This window comes from Aegilops tauschii, chromosome 2, assembly GCF_002575655.3.
Source record: "Aegilops tauschii subsp. strangulata cultivar AL8/78 chromosome 2, Aet v6.0, whole genome shotgun sequence".
NCBI lineage: Eukaryota > Viridiplantae > Streptophyta > Magnoliopsida > Poales > Poaceae > Aegilops > Aegilops tauschii.
The window spans coordinates 390,850,758-390,867,617 of NC_053036.3; the positions used below are offsets into that span (position 1 = coordinate 390,850,758).

At 42.6% G+C, this 16,860-nt stretch overlaps 2 pseudogenes; both read left to right on the top strand.

Annotated features, from left to right (window-relative positions):
* Nucleotides 1-14,118, top strand: part of LOC141041061 (uncharacterized) — a 63,682-nt pseudogene extending 49,564 nt beyond the window's left edge.
* Nucleotides 14,119-14,153: 35 nt separating this feature from the next.
* LOC141042028 (uncharacterized) overlaps nt 14,154-16,860 on the top strand; it is a 44,376-nt pseudogene continuing 41,669 nt past the window's right edge.

Here is a 16,860-nt window from a genome sequence, read left to right on the forward strand (position 1 = left end):
TCATGCAACATACTCAACTATGCTAGAGCCCATAATAGCTTGTGGCTGCACACGAAAATTTCTAGCATGAACAATCTTATGATCCCTTTGAGCCTGGGTGGCGGACCATAGGAGGATCACACGGTATAACCCCGGGATCTCCTAGGACAACACTGGTATAACCCCAGGTGCCCAAACCAACAATCCACCCAGATGTGTATTAAAGTTGCCACCTTAAGTTGATCCATTAATTAACAATCTTACATCTTTCATGGATACACTCAAACCCAATCCACGTCTACGAGCATAGCATGGCAACATAAGCATAGCGTAGAAGTAACTCCCAAGGGATTGATAATAAAACAGGTAATAGGTTCTACCTCATCATCTACTTCCCAAAACCCACATGTTATCAAATCCTAACCATGCAATGTTTGAGGGTTGTAACTAATGCATAAAAACTGGGTATGAAAAGAGTATGATCAATGTGTTACTTGCCTTGCTGACGATCTGCAAACCCTAGAGACTCGTAGTAGCGCGCTTCGCACTCCGGGAATTCTATCACAAACAAACAATAGCATACATAAGCACTCAAGAAAATATGCACATGTAAATCTCAAACAAGAAGATCGAATCTGAAAACTCAACTGAAGAGATTCGGTTTGCAAAAAGAATCAATCGAATCGGAGCTACGGAACTGAAACTACGGTCAAAAGAACTTCGAATTCAAATCTGCTTGAAACCAAATTTTAAATTTTCAAAACCTTGTTCGAGTTGATTAAACATAAAGAGGGACTCCAGATGAAGATTTTGGCGTTGGTTTCACTGGATTTGGACAAACAGTTTAGAAATGGCGAGGGTTTGAACATCAGGGGCTAATCTGCGATAAAAATAATCGCGGATAAGTCCCTGGCAAAAAATAAAAAGAAAAGACTAACGAAAGAATGTTCGCTGTCTGAACCTAACCGGCGAACAACGTTCGTTAAAACGAACGATCGGACGAATGTCCGCTAAATAAATAAACCGACGAAAAACCGAACCGATCTATAAAAAAATAGATCTAGGGTTTTGTGTAAAAAAACAAGACGGTTTTCTGAAAACGAGGCGCGGTGGCGGCTAGGGTTTCGGGCGGCGGGCTGGCGGCTTGGACTGGCAGGGCGGTCGGGCCTCGCCTTTTAAAGGGGCCGGCCGGGGAAGTCCGGCTCGGGCACGGCCCGTAGGTCGGTTCATTTTTTTTAACGGACGGAGTAAAATAAGTAAAAGAAATACCAAACAAAGTCCACAAATCCTAAAATAAATTTTCACGGTCCTCTAATAATATTTCGGACAAAGTGAACATTTATTTGGGCTAATAATCCAATTTTGAAAAATGCTCATTTTTTAATTCAAATAAAATAACAATAAAATCCAAGTAAAATTATTTATTTGATTTTAACATTTTTCCTCCAATATTTCATTTATTTTGGAGAAGTCATATTGTCTCCTCTCATATATTTTAATTATGAAATAATTTTTTTGAGAGAAAAATAATAAAACCAAAATGATCCTCTTTCCAATATTTGAGAAAAGTCAAATATGAAAATAATAAAATCCCCAACTCTCTCCGTGGGTCCTTGAGTTGCTTAGAATTATTAGGATCACTACCAAAATGCAAATAAAATATGATATGCATATGATGACCTATGTATAACATTCCAAGTTGAAAATCTGGGATGTTACTAACCTACCCCCCTTAAGATGAATCTCATCCTCGAGATTCGGGTTGGCTAGAAAATAGGTGTGGGTGGTCTTTGCGTAGATCATCCTCTCGTTCCCAGGTGGCTTCATCCTCGGTATGGTGGCTCCACTAAACTTTGCAAAACTTGATAACCTTGCTGCGAGTAACTCGGCTGGCAAACTCGAGAATCTTGACTGGTTTCTCCTCGTAGGTCAGATCACTATCCAACTGAATGGCTTCCAGGGGCACTGTATCTCTCAGAGGAATATCGGCCATCTCAGCATGGCACTTCTTCAACTGGGAAACGTGAAACACATCATGAACTCCTGACAGTCCTTCGGGTAACTCCAACTTGTAGGCCACCTCTCCCATACGTTCCAAAACTCGGTATGGTCCTACAAATCTGATGGTTAACTTTCCCTTAACTCCAAAGCGTTTAACTCCTCGCAGTGGTGATACACAGAGATATGCTCTGTCTCCGATTTCATAGACTACCTCCTTGCGTTTTGAGTCTGCATAACTCTTCTGCCTGGACTGAGCTACCTTCAGTCTGTCTCGAATCAGCTTAACCTTCTCTTCTGACTCTTTGATCAAATCTGGTCCAAACAACTGACAGTCTCCAACTTCATCCCACATCAACGGTGTCCTGCACCTCCTTCCATACAAGGCTTCGAAAGGTGCCATCTTCAAACTGGCCTGGTAGCTATTGTTGTATGAGAACTCCGCGTAGGGCCTCGAATCAGCTTAACCTTCTCTTCTGACTCTTTGATCAAATCTGGTCCAAACAATTGACGGTCTCTAACTTCATCCCACATCAACGGTGTCCTGCACCTCCTTCCATACAAGGCTTCGAAAGGTGCCATCTTCAAACTGGCATGGTAGCTATTGTTGTATGAGAACTCCACGTAGGGCAAGTTGTCATCCCAACTAGATCCATTATCTAGCGCACAAGCTCTCAACATGTCCTCCAGAATCTGATTGACTCTCTCGGTCTGTCCATCTGTCTGCGGATGAAAGGCTGTACTAAACCCTAGCCTGGTACCCAAAGTCTGGTGCAGCTGGTGCCAAAACTTTGAAGTAAACTGCGTTCCTCTACCTGATACGATGGTCCTCGGAACTCCGTGCAGACATACGATCCTGGTCATATATAGCTTGGCCAACTTTGCACTTGTATAGGTGGTCTTCACTAGGATAAAGTGAGCCACTTTGGTCAAACGATCCACTACTACCCAGATAGAATCATATCCTGATCGGGTACTGGGTAATCCCGTGATAAAATCCATGCCAAGCTTATCCCACTTCCATTTGGGTATCGGCATAGGTTGCAATAATCCTGCTGGCTTCTGATGTTCTGCCTTCACTCTTTGACATACATCACATACAGCTACATACTCGGCAATATCCTTCTTCATACCAGTCCACCAGAAATGCTCCTTCAAATCCAAATACATCTTGGTGTTTCTGGGGTGTATCGAGTATGGCAAGTCATGAGCTTCCTGTAGTATCAGCTTCCTGATCTCTGCATTATTGGGCACATAAACACGGTCCTCAAACCACAAGGTGTCGTGCTCATCCTCACGAAAACCTTTGGCTTTTCCCTTGCTCATCCTCTGCTTTATCTCGGCAATTTCCTTGTCATCCTTCTGAGCTTCTCGAATCTTTCTCAATAATGTTGACTGAACCTCCATGGCTGCGACAAAACCTCTAGGGACTATCTCCAAACGAAGCTCCCTGATATCCTCGGCTAACTCCTTTGGCAATCCTCCGATTACGAGGGTATTGGCATAACTCTTCCGGCTCAAAGCATCCGCTACGACATTGGCCTTCCCTGGGTGATAATGTAGCTTCATATCATAATCCTTTATAAGCTCCAACAATCTCCTTTGCCTGAGATTTAGCTCCTTCTGCATGAAAATGTACTTCAAACTCTTATGATTCGTGTACACATCACAACGATTTCCAATAAGAAAGTGTCTCCAGGTCTTGAGCGCATGCACTACGGCTGCTAACTCCAAATCATGCGTGGCATAATTCAACTCATGCGGTCGAAGTTGACGCGAGGCATATGAAACAACTCTTCCATCTTGCATGAGTACACCTCCAAGTCCTAAGCGAGACACGTCGCAATACACTTGGAACTCCTTACGTATATCTGGCAGAATCAGCACTGGGGCTGTAACCAAACGTTTCTTCAGCTCCTGAAAACCTGTCTCACATTCATCTGTCCATTTGAACTTGGTGTCCTTCTTCAACAACTCCGTCATAGGCTTCGCAATCTTAGAAAAATTCTCATTGAATCTCCGGTAATATCCCGCGAGTCCTAGAAAACTGCGGATCTCTCCAACTGAGGTGGGTGATAGCCAGTCAGTGACTGACTTAACCTTGGTAGGATCCATGGCTATACCCTCTCCTGATATAACATGTCCAAGGAATCCAAATTCTTTCAACCAAAATTCACATTTGCTGAACTTGGCATATAACTGATGTTCCCTGAGCTTCTCGAGAACTAAACGCAAATGCTCCTTATGTTCCTCTTCATTTTTCAAGTACACCAAAATATCATCAATGAACACCACGACAAACTTATCGAAGAACTCCATGAACACCTTATCCATCATACTCATGAAATAGGCTGGGGCATTAGTCAATCCAAATGAATAACCGTGTACTCATATAGCCCGTACCTTGTGGTGAAAGTTGTCTTGGGTATATCCTGTTCTCGGATCTTCAGCTGGTGGTATCCTGATCGCAGGTCAATCTTGGAAAATACTTTAGCTCCCTGCAGCTGGTCAAACAAATCATTGATCATCGGTAGTGGGTACTTGTTCTTGATCGTCACTTCATTCAATGCCCGATAATCAACAACCATTCTCAAAGATCCATCCTTCTTCTCAACCAAGAGCACTGGGGCTCCCCATGGTGACGAACTTCGTCGAATGTAACCTTTCTCCAATAACTCCTTGATCTGCTTTTTGATCTCTTCCAAATCATTTGCGGGCATCCAGTATGGTCTCTTCGATATTGGTCCGGTGCCTGGCAACAGCTCTATCAAAAACTCAATGTCTCGATCCGGTGGCATGCCGGGTAACTCCTCTGAAAATACATCCGGATAATCCTTCACTATAGGCACTTCCTCCTAAACAATTCCCGTGAGAGAATTTACTTGGGTCCTCCTCGACGCATGCCTGCATATATACTTGATCCTTTTTCCCTCCGGGGTGGTGAGTAGAATTGACCTACTAGCACAGTCAATGTTTCCTCCATACTTCGATAGCCAATCCATTCCCAGTATCACATCCAATCCTTGTGACTCCAAAATTATTAGGTCTGAGGGGAAAATATGGCTACCAATGGTTAAGGGTATCCGGTCGCACCATCGGCTGGCCATATACTCTGCTCCTGGTGAGCTTACTAACAAAGGTGTCCTAAGGGCTAAGGTGGGTGACTTAAACTTGTCCACAAATCCCCTTGAAATGTATGAATGCGATGCACCAGTATCAAAAAGAACGAGAGCGATAAATGACTTAACCAAAAACTTACCGATCACTGCATCTGGTTGCTCTTCAACCTCCTCCATGTTCACGTGGTTTAGTTGTCCCCTGTTGAAAGGGTTGGGCTTCTTCCCAGAGCTTCCATTTCCATTGCCATTCTTCAACTCAGGACAATCATTGGCGTAGTGTCTAGTCTTCCCGCATTTGAAACAAGTAATGTGACTTTGATCCTTCTTGGCGGGTGTGGCTGGGTTAGCGTGGTTCTTCTGATTGCTGCCTGCTCCATTCCCGTTTCCATTCTTGGGGCCACTGTGGTTATGCGAACTTCCTCCATTGTGGGTATGGCCTCCATGGTTATGGGTAAATCCTCCCGAGTTCGGGGTGAAACGAGGCTTCCGCTGAGCTCCTGAATTGTACTTCCCTTGTCCATACTTCCTCTTGCGGCTCTCAATCTGCTGCTGCTTCCCTTCAATCATAAGAGCCTTATCTACCAACTCCTGGTAGTTGTTAAACGTTGCCACCATTAACTGCATGCTCATCTCATCATTCAGCCCTTCCATAAATTTCTCCTGCTTCGTGGCATCTGTGGCCACATCATTTGGGGTATAGCGAGATAACTTACTAAACTCATCTACGCAGTATGGTTTTCCTGGCGTAAGTTGCGAAACTCACGCTTCTTCATACTCATAGCTCCAGTTGAGACATGAGCAGTGCGGAATGCTTGCTGAAACTGATCCCAGGTGATATTGGCTATAGGGAAAGTGGTCGTGTAATTCTCCCACCATGCGGCTGCGGGTCCATCCAATTGATGTGTGGCAAAATGCACCTTCTCAGCAGCTGTGCAACCTGCGGTGGTCAACTTCCTTCCAATCCTGCGCAGCCAGTCATCAGCAACTATTGGCTCGGTGCTACTAGAAAACACTGGCGGCTGCAACCTTAGAAAATGGGCTAAGTTGTCAACTGGAGGTGGTGGCGGCGGGTTGTTGTTGTTGTTGCCTTGGTTCTGGACTAGTAGCTGCATCAAGGCATTCTGTTGTTGGATCAACTGAGTGAGCTTCGGTGGGAAGACAATCAGGGGTCGCGTCTCGGAGGCATCTGATGGTTTAGAGGGGAGAGATTAGAATAGAATGAGGTCTAGTGAGAAAGCACTACCCATATGCACATGAGACAAACACATACATATCACACCAATTCAATCCAAGCAAGGGCATATAGTCGATCTAACTATCGTTAAAGTGCTCGGACTACTAATATATACATGGGGGAATACTACTAATCATATGGTGGCCATCTAGAAATTTTGATCGATGGAAGACTCCATGATATCTGCTCCAGCTTCGTCTTCATAATCATCATCACTATTATCGGGGTCGGGGTCGGAGTCGGTGTCGTCAATGATGATGTAGTCTTCAGAACGAATGTCATCAGAATGGTCGTCATCTCCTCCTGGCGCGGGGTCTCCCATGAATACTCCTAGCTTCCTTGTCAGGTCGTCATTCTTCTCCACTAGTATTGCTATTTCCTCCTCGTATCTGTCGCGTGTAGACTAGAGTTCCTCTTCTAGATCCATGTTCCTGGTCATCGCCTTCTTCAGGTCTATCATGCTTGCACACATCTGGTTCTCCTGTCGTCGAATGTGCTGGTTTAACTCTAGGATGAAAGCTGCAATGGACCTGTCCCTCCTGGTGCTGATCATCTCCCATTGCTCATCTCGGCGCCCACATATCTGGTAGATGGTGTCCTTAAGTTCCTTGTGATAAACTTCGCCGATGCGTCCCATGGCGATGTGGGCTGCCATGCTCTTTCCTAGACTCCAGGTTGGTGCATCGAAGGAAAACTCTATGGGCTCAGTGACTGGTGTGAATGTCCTTCCTGGAACTTGAACTCGAATCATCCAACGCTCCTCTTCTGGTAAAGTGGCGGTGTAGGTCCCGGTGAAGCTTGGTATCCCAATGTTCAGGTACCTAGTGACTTCCTTCAAGTGTCGTCCAAAAGGTGTGTCTTCATCCGGTTGTGCAAACTTGTTCCTTGCGTCCGCCATCCTATAGAGTAGAAAATGGAGAGGAGTCAGAAATGAGTAGAGAAGAGTGACCTATGGCTTATCTTAGTGGTCGTGTCCTACATTCAGCGTGTGCTCTCATACCATCTTGTAGCGATCCGACCTCAGACGGTCGAATCTCCGTGCATAAGTGTCATCCCTGGATCGGTAATGCTGACACACACAGTACTCGAAGGATTTATAACAGAGTAGCAATCACACACTTATTACATCGATAGTCTCAAGAGAGAACTTATTACAATAAATATGGCTTAAGGCCATCTAAATAAGATAACAGCGGAAGGCTTGGAAGATAAAGTGAGTCCATCAACTCCAACGGCATAGCTGAGTGCACGACAATGGCCTAGCGAACCTTACTCTTCGTCTAAAAATTCTGCAACATGATATGTTGCATCCCGAAAATGGGCCAGCACATGGAATATGCTGGCAATGTAACACAGTAGAGCAGTGAACAGAATAAAAGCTATCACTACATGCATATATGGCTAGTGGAGGCTCTATGGTTACAATGTTTTGTGAAAAGCCAAATTTTCCCTACAACAAAGGAATATATTTTATTTAACTATAATGGTAGTTGAAACATTGAGAATGGTACCCCCACCTCAATCCCAAATTAAAAGTAATTATCAACCCAACAAATTAAATTAGAGTGATGAGATCAACATGATAATCCAAGAACCAGATACTCAAGATATCCATAACCAGGGACACGGCTAACCATGATTAGTTTGTACACTCTGCAGAGGTTTGCGCACTTTTCCCCACAAGACTCGATTTCCTCCGTTGGATCTCTCGTACTTCAAGGTGTTTGAGAAACAGATGACCGAGACACAGTCTTTCAGAAGCATTAACTCTAACCCCGGGTAGACAGTACCAACCCACATCCCCTACATCTGCAAGCCTACCAGTGGAAGAGGTCATGCAACATACTCAACTATGCTAGAGCCCATAATAGCTTGTGGCTGCACACGGAAGTTTCTAGCATGAACAAGCTTATGGTCCCTTTGAGCCTGGGTGGCGGACCATAGGAGGATCACACGGTATAACCCCGGGATCTCCTAGGACAACATTGGTACAACCCCAGGTACCCAAACCAACAATCCACCCAGATGTGTATTAACGTTGCCACCTTAAGTTGAACCATTAATTAACAATCTCACATCTGTCATGGATACACCCAAACCCAATCCACGTCTACGAGCATAGCATGGCAACATAAGCATAGCGTAGAAGTAACTCCCAAGGGTTTGATAATAAAACAGGTAATAGGTTCTACCTCATCATCTACTTCCCAAAACCCACATGTTATCAAATCCTAACCATGCAATGTTTGAGGATTGTAACTAATGCATAAAAAAGGGGTATGAAAATAGTATGATCAATGTGTTACTTGCCTTGCTGACGATCTGCAAACCCTAGAGACTCGTAGTAGCACGCTTCGCACTCCGGGAATTCTATCGCAAACAAACAATAGCATACATAAGCACTCAAGCAAAGATGCAAAGGTACATCTCAAATAATAAGATCAAATCTGAAAACTCAACTGAAGAGATTCGATTTGCAAAAAGAATCAATCGAATCGGAGCTACGGAACTGAAACTACAGTCAAAAGAACTTCGAATTCAAATCTGCTTGAAACCAAATTTTAAATTGTCAAAACCTTGTTCAAGTTGATTAAACAGAAGAGGGACTCGAGACGAAGATTTTGGCGTTGGTTTCACTGGATTTGGACAAACGGTTTAGAAACGGCGAGGGTTTGAAGATCAGGGGCTAATCTGCGATAAAAATAATCACGGATAGGTCCCTGGCAGAAAAATAAAAAAGAAAAGACTAACGAACGAACGTTCGCTGTCTGAACCTCACCGGCGAACAACGTTCGCTAAAACGAACGATCGGACGAACGTCCGCTAAATAAATAAACCAACGAAAAACCGAACCGATCTATAAAAAAACAAATCTAGGGTTTTCTGGAAAAAAAACGACGAAAACCGAACCGATCTATAAAAAATAGATCTAGGGTTTTCTGAAAAAAACTGAGACGGTTTTTACCTAACCGAGCAAAAAGACCGGCGGCGGCGGCGGCTAACTCCAGCGGGGCTCCGGCGGTGGCGACGGCGGCGGCGGCGCGGTGGCGGCGCAGGCGGCGACAGCGACGCAGAAATCGAGGCGGCGGAAAACGAGGCGCGACGGCGGCTAGGGTTTCGGGCGGCGGGGCTGGCGGGGCGGTCAGGCCTCGCCTTTTAAAGGGGCCGGCCGGGGAAGTCCGGCTCGGGCACGGCGCGTAGGTCGTTTCTTTTTTTTAACGAACGGAGTAAAAAAAATGAAAAAAATACCAAACGAAGTCCAAAAATCCTGAAATAAACTTTCACAGTCCTCTAATAATATTTCGGACAAAGTCAAAATTTATTTGGGCTAAGAATGCAATTTTGAAAAATGCACATTTTTCTAATTCAAATAAAATAGCAATAAAATCCAAATAAAATTATTTATTTAATTTTAACATTTTTCCTCCAATATTTCATTTATTTTATAGAAGTCATGTTATCTCCTCTCATATATTTTAATTATGAAATAATTTTTTTTGGAGAGAAAAATAATAAAACCAAAATGATCCTCTTTCCAATATTTGAGAAAAGTCAAATATGAAAATAATAAAATCCCCAACTTTCTCCGTGGGTCCTTAAGTTGCTTAGGATTTTTAGGATCACTACCAAAATGCAAATAAAATATAATATGCATATGATGACCTATGTATAACATTCCAAATTGAAAATTCGGGATGTTACAGATATGGCATGGCACACGAAGAGCAATAAGGTGTGGATATGCTTGTGGCTTGTGATGATACTTCTCTTGTCATCCGGTAGAAAATACGATCAACCCACACATGATCTCTAGAACAGAGTGAAGCGTGTTAATTTTAGCTGATTTTTATTGTTTGTTGTTGTATGCAGAAGAGATTGGATAAGATGGATGTGACAAACAGGTTAGCAAGACATGGGCGAAAAGCTTACCATGTGTTGTGAACGGCAAATGGAACAACCCCTGCAAGAACGAGGGGTTCGATAGCGGACGGTGCACGAAATTTAGTACTCCCTCCGTCTCAAAATATAAGAATGTTTTTTACACTAGTATAATGTTAAAAACTTTGTTATATTTCGGGATGGAGGGATGCTTATGCTATAGGAACTGCACCGGCGTACGGCGATTGCTGTAGCGATATATATTTTATTGAATAAATAAATCAAGAAGCTCCTTAGCCAGATTTGTATGCTTTTAATTTTTAAGAAAAGAAATAAAGAAACGCGACACCGGTTGAAAAGGCATGACTCCAAGCGGTCGGCTCCAACTTTTCTTATTCGTTTTCATACTACCTCGTATTCACGCATGGATGACCAGGGCTTCAGACATACAATGGATCTGCTATTTTATTTTTTTAATCAAGAACTACTAAAATGCACGTGCGCTACTATGGGAGCGAGAATATTTTAGTAGGTCGCTCCTACTAAAATAGGTTGTTATGAGTAACGTGTGAGATTTTTAACATGAGGAGGTGTTGGGATGTAATCGAATCGGACCGGATTTTGTCTCTACCATATTTTTTTCTCGAGTTCAGGTCAGATCGTATAATGAACAGTTTCAGATTCGGCGGCGGATATAAATGATCATGGATTCGAAACGGAAACGTAGCGGATTCGGGGCGGAAATAAAGTTAATCGGATCGGTACGCGCAATGTACATCATCAACCCACAAAACCAAAAATAATGGCTCAACAACTTCATAAACTAACAAAGTTTTATTTCATAGCGGAAACTATCTTTTACTCCCGGACACCAGTGCTCCTATCACTAAAAAAATTCGAAAATCATATTTATTAGTTTCAAAAATTTCTGAAAACAAATATGGACGTTGCCAATGTTATATCCCATGAACTATAAATTTTCAATCTTATATACCTTATATTTTGGGCTACACAAAAATAACAAATTTGATAGAATTTAGAGATTTGAAAATATGCATACTTAGATCTACACTTTTGTGATTTTTGTGTAGCTCAATATACAACGTATTTGAAGTTGATATCTTACACGTTCATGGGATATATCATTGACTCTCTCCAATTTTATTTTCAGAATTTTCAAAAAATTATAAATATAATTTTCGAATGGATTGGTCGCGGCGAAGCGCACCGTCTGGAATGGTCACTAGTAGAAAACAGGGCTTCCATCCGGCCCTTTTGTCTCGGCCATTATTGGAACCGGGACTAATGGGAGCATTAGTCCCGGTTCCAGCGGCGAGGAGGTCGGCCAGCACTAGTACCGGTTCATAGGGGACCTTTAGTCCCTGTTGGTAATACCAACCAAGACTAAAGGGGGTGCGGCAGGCGGCCGCGGTGTGGGGCCCAGCGCGACTAAAAATGGAGCTTCAGTACCGGTTCGTGAAACGAACCGAGACAAAAGGTCTCCCCTATATCATCTTCCACCCGAGCCAGCCATCTCCATTTTTGAGCTCGAGTTCATCCCCATTTTCTCCTTTGTTTCCTCTCCCGAGCTCGAGTTCATCCCCATTTTTCTCCATAATTTGCAAGATTGGCGGCACCCATCTATCCAAGGGTTAGCAACTTCATCCTTTCTTCCGGCATTGCAAGTTTAGCTCATTTCATTGCTAGTTTAGCTCATATCATTTTTCTAGTGCTAGCTAGGTGTTTGATCAAATGCATAAGTCAGGGTGTTCATTTGTTTTATATGCAATTTGAGCTAAAACTAAATTATGATTTGTGGGTTTTAGTGTCGTCCCGTCCCCTTCCTTACTGCCGTCCATCGCTCGCGCTGCCCCGTCCCCGGCACCACCTTGGTGAGCCTCTTGTTCTAATTAAAAAACAATTTCCTATTTGTATGATTTACATAGTTACTTGTATAATTTTCTTACTTGTATGAGTGTTTGTTATATGTATCGTGTCATGGTTTCATATCCGTCCCCATCGGCCCTCGTCCAGTCTATGATTCAGATGTGGTATATTATCTTTTATAACTATTTCTTTTATTTCATGTTTATGACATTTAATTACGCCGACCAACTTGACATAGATATTTTTATCTAGGAGGTAGTGGAACCGGAAATTCCAGTCGACCCTCTTGACGAGATGTTAAATGTAGTTGAAAAAGAAAATGATGACTTGAAAGAAAGATTGAAAAAAGCTGAAGAAGAGAAGATGAAATTGGAGTTCTATCTTGCCGATTTCGTCGATGATCACAAGATCAAGATGGATGCAATGCGCTTGAAGATTAGAAAGATTAGAAAATATGCAATTAATAAATAAGCTTGGTATCATTATGCTGTCGGGTCAATGGTTACCTTAGTTGCGATTTTGATCGCATTTGTTGTTGCATTTAAATGCATTAATTAGATAGTTGTATGTTTGTTTCAATGTATGTTTTATGAGAACTATGTATTACATTTGGTCACTACTCTACTTTGGTATTAATGTGATGAACTTGTATTAATTAATTTCGTCAGTTATCTATTCATGATGATGTAATGTAATGGTTTTTTATATATTTATATAATGCAGATGAGCCAGCAATGGATGTACGGTGACCGACACTGTCCCGAGTTCACTAATGGCATGCCTAATTTTCTCTGTCTGGCTGAGGCAAATAAGAAGAATAGTTTTATGTTTTGTCCATGTCGTGCTTGTAAGAATACGAGGGATTACTCTTCCTCAAACACCCTTCACATCCACTTGTTGCAGTCTGGTTTCATGCTCGGCTATAATTGTTGGACCAAGTACGGAGAAAGAGGGATTATAATGGAAGACAATGAAGAAGAAGAGGATGATGACAACTATCCTATGTTCCCCGAACACGGTGGTATTACAGTGGAGGAAGGCGCAGCTAAAGAAGAGGCCATTGTTGATGAGCCCGATGATGATCTTCGCCGGGTCATTCTTGATGCACAGATAAACTACGGAAGTGAAAACGAGAGGTTGAAGTTGGAGCGCATGTTAGAGGATCACAAAAAATTGTTGTACCCAAATTGCGAAGATGGCCAGAAAAGGCTGGGTACCACACAGGAATTGCTGCAATGAAAGGCAGAGAATGGACTATCTGACAAGGGATTTGAAAATTTGCTGAAAATATTAAAGAAGATGCTTCCAAGGGATAATGTGTTGCCCCCCAGTACGTATGAAGCAAAGAAGGTTGTCTGCCCTCTAGGATTAGAGGTGCAGAAGATACATGCATGCATCAATGACTGCATCATGTACCACGGTGAGGAGTACAAGAATTTGAATGCATGCCTGGTATGTGGTGCATTGTGGTATAAGATCAGGCGAGATGACCCTGGTGATGTTGAGGGAGAGCCGCGGTCCAAGAAGAGGGTTCCTGCCAAGGTGATCTGGTATGCTCCTATAATACAACAGTTGAAATGTTTGTTCCAAAACAAAGAGTATGCCAAGTTGTCGCGATGGCACAAAGAAGACCATAAGAAAGACGAGATGCTGACACACCCCGCTGATGGGTCGCAATGGAGAAAAATCGACAGTGAGTTCAAGGACTTTGCAGGTGACGCAAGGAACTTATGGTTTGGTCTAAGTACATATGGCATGAATCCGTTTGGTGAGCAGAGCTGCAGTCATAGCACCTGGCATGTGACTCTATGTATCTATAACCTTCCTCCTTGGTTGTGCATGAAGCGGAAGTTCATTATGATGCTAGTGCTTATCCAATGCCTGAAGCAACCCGGCAACGACATTGATGTGTACCTAAGGTCATTAGTTGAAGAACTTTTACAGTTGTGGCATGAAGAAGGTGTACGTGTTTAGTTGAGACTGAAAGTATATATTTGGATAAATGTAATAAGAATGTGTACCCACGGTATCATTGATTTCTTACAAACAAGCATCCCTTAAGAAAGAAAGGCAAGCATTTCAAAGGTGAGGCAGATCACCGGACGAAGACTACCCTCCCTACTGGTGATGTTATATATGGCATGGTCAAGGATTTAAAAGTAATCTTTGGAAAGGGTCCTGGCGGACAATCTGTTTCGAAAGACGCTGACGGACACGTACCCATGTGGAAGAAGAAATCTATATTTTGGGATGTGCCCTATTGGAAATTCTTAGAGGTTCGCTCTGCAATCGACGTGATCCACGTGACGAAAAATCTTTGTGTGAACCTGCTAAACTTCTTGGGCGTGTATGGGAAGACGAAATATGCACCGGATGCACGGCTGCACCAGCAACATATGCATGAATGAGACGACCTGAATCCAGAGAAGTATCAAGGTCCTGCCAGCTACGCTCTTGCCAAAGAAGAGAAGGAGATCTTTTTTGAAGTCTTGAGCAGTATCAAGGTGATCCCGTCTGGCTTCTCGTCGAATATAAAGGAAATAATAAACATTGCGGAGAAAAGGTTCCAAAACCTAAGTCTCATGACTGCCACGTGATTATGACACAATTACTTTCGATTGCATTGAGGGGGCTTCTATTGGAAAATGTTCGAGTACCCATTATGAAGCTATGTGCATTCCTCAATGAAATTTCTCAGATGGTAATCAATCCAGAAACTCTACCAAGTTTACAGAAGGATGTGGTCCAATGTCTTGTCAACTTCGAGTTGGTGTTACCACCATCCTTCTTCAATACTAGTAAACATGCCCGTGCGTTGCACCGGGAGAAAAAATGATGTGCTTTGCTGCGAAGCAAACACCAATTATCATTAATTAGGTTGGCCAGGTAGAGGATAAGTTTGATGATGACAGAAATGATGGATCAATTAACGATAGAATTCTTTGGGGCACTAATTCGAAACTTGTGACATGAATCCTAATCAACTAATTGGGTGAATATCTTTAGACTACCATACTGATAAAAAAATATTCTGCATGTAGTGCTTATTTTGAGTTACTGACATCAGACAATAAAAATATGGTATACTTCGTCCGACGTCCATGCATGCATGCTTCTGTTGTTAACCGTGAAATCCTTGTTGTATAGATGTTCTAACTTTATGTTCTATTATGATATATGTATGATTCTTCATTGCAATTACATCATTGCTTAGTCTGTTGCGCCTCAGTTCACAATTAGATGTAATTTGCTTTGTTCTCCTTTTAGATGATTATCACTAAGTAAAGTTAACGCTATCATACATAGAATTATTAATGTCTTTAAATCATGGTGGTAGGATATAACAACTTCTGTAATTACCTTTGTTCAAGAAAGTAAGCTAGTTCATTAAAGTAGGTTACTTTTGTTTACTATATTCTTTTTTTAAATAATATTTTTGTATTGTGGTATACATATACATTGTATCAAATAAGTATGGCTGAGTTAATTAATGATGGTGCATGTGTCGCTAGTGTCCTGTTTTTCATGGATACAATTTGGGAAGCAGAAAAATGTTACGACATTGCAGATCGGATAATAAAAGTTTCTTCACACTAACAATAGCTTTATTGAGATCAACTAAAGACTCTATTGTCATGACACATAAATGTGTGTGTTTTGGCATCGATGGTTTATTATGCACACATATGAACCGTGATCAATCCGTCTATGTATGGTGTTTGTTTTCTTTTCAGTTTTGTCATTATGAGTTCGCGAGGACATAAACAGAGTAAAAAAATTAGAAGTGTCGGCGAGAGTTCATGTCGCTCTGAACCAACATGAATGCGGCACCGGTGCTCTGGTCCGGTGTTGAAAGTTTTGGACGGGAAGGAACACGGATGAGGGAGTGGATTTTGATTGGGCCAGGGCAGTCATAATCGTGCCCGGCAGCGATCCGGACACCCGCAAAGTCCTTGCACCGAGTTTGTTTCTGTTTTCTCATAAAAAGTAGGTTCAGACCGGTCGGCGAACCGATACAAGCTCATGTTGGATGGCAAAACACGTCGGGGCCGGCGGTCCAGACGGTTGCGGACGCTATGATGGTCGGCGTTGGAGATGCCCTTACACACTCTTCGAGAGTTTAAAATTATCAAAAGATTTGAATTCTTATGATTTTTTATACATATTTTTATTATCGTGGTTGTATGATTTGGAAGATTATATTTCATTTCCAATGTCTTTTTTTCACAAAAAATATATTATATTTTCTCATTATGCGTCCATATACTACTCCGTGTACAACCGGTTGTTAAAAACAAAACAATGTTGGGGCTGAGCGGCCGGCAGGTATATCACTTGTACTTCCACCGCTTTAGAGCATCCACTCGTATTCTGCAATCCATGGAGCGGGCAAATGGGAACCCGCCACTCCACCGGTCATTGCGCGAGCTTGATACGTCCATTTTGCATCATGCTTTTATATCGATATTTATTGCATTATGGGCTGTTATTACACATTATGTCACAATACTCATGCCTATTCTCTCTTATTTTACAAGGTTTACATGAAGAGGGAGATTGCCGTCAGCTGGAATTCTGGGCCGGAAAAGGAGCAAATATTAGAGACCTATTCTGCACAACTCCAAAAGTCCTGAAACTTCACGGAGGCACGTTTTGGAATATATATAAAATACTGGAGAAAGAATCAACCAGAGGGGGCCCACACCCTAGCCACGCGGGTGGGGGCGCGCCCTAACCCCCGGGCGCGCCCCCTGTCTCGTGGGC